The sequence below is a fragment of the Melitaea cinxia genome, chromosome 19, assembly GCF_905220565.1.
Source record: "Melitaea cinxia chromosome 19, ilMelCinx1.1, whole genome shotgun sequence".
NCBI classification, from domain to species: domain Eukaryota; kingdom Metazoa; phylum Arthropoda; class Insecta; order Lepidoptera; family Nymphalidae; genus Melitaea; species Melitaea cinxia.
Window position 1 is genome coordinate 11427050 of NC_059412.1, and position 865 is coordinate 11427914.

Genomic DNA, 865 nt, shown 5'->3' on the forward strand with positions numbered 1-865 from the left:
AATGACTATTGTTTGTATGTAGATGAGGTGTTGAAGAGGTGTGCGTCCCCGCAGACGACACCTATCAAAAAGAAAATTTCGTTTCATATTGTTTATTATAATCTTGTAATGAATAATAAATACGCATTCATATTGTATGCCAAAGCTATTTTTCGATATGCGAGTTAAAAAATTGCAAGATAGAATCAATTTTACTCACGTTAATCGGAGCGAACCAAACGGATTCAAATCTGCACTCCAACTAGCGTAACAATTTCTTAAAACTTTATTAATGTCCCTTAAAGCTGTTTTTGTTGGCTATTGTCATAAGTACGCATGTGACAGAAGCAGAAAGCAGGACAAATAAATAACACGCTCTCAGAGTGTTGTGTTCCTGTGTTGAGTAAGTAGCCAGAGCTGCTAAAGAGGTAAGAGGTCAGAGGTAAGGTTGGCAACGTCATGTAAACCGTATACTTGTTTCCCGACCTAGTTGTATAAAAAAAGTCACTGCAAACTGCGTCAACGTGCTAGTCCAGTCATTACTAACTTGCAAGCTAATATCACTCTAATTATATTAGTATTTTGTTGGCATGATAAGTTTTCCGTGTCAATTATGTGAAGCCTTCTAGCTACATCTCGAATTAGAAAAGAAATTTATGAAGTTATAGATTCGAAATTTGTTCCAAACGGTATGCCAAAATCAAACAAAATGTTTTTGACATATCGTTTGCAACTAATCATTTAGAAATTATACCAATATGGCTATTTCTGTTACGGTCTTAAAATATTACTTTACGCTACAAACACACACAGACGCAGTTGAAAGAAACATCAATGCACCTCTCGTATAGAAATATCCCTCTCCCACTAGTAATTAGCATTTAAG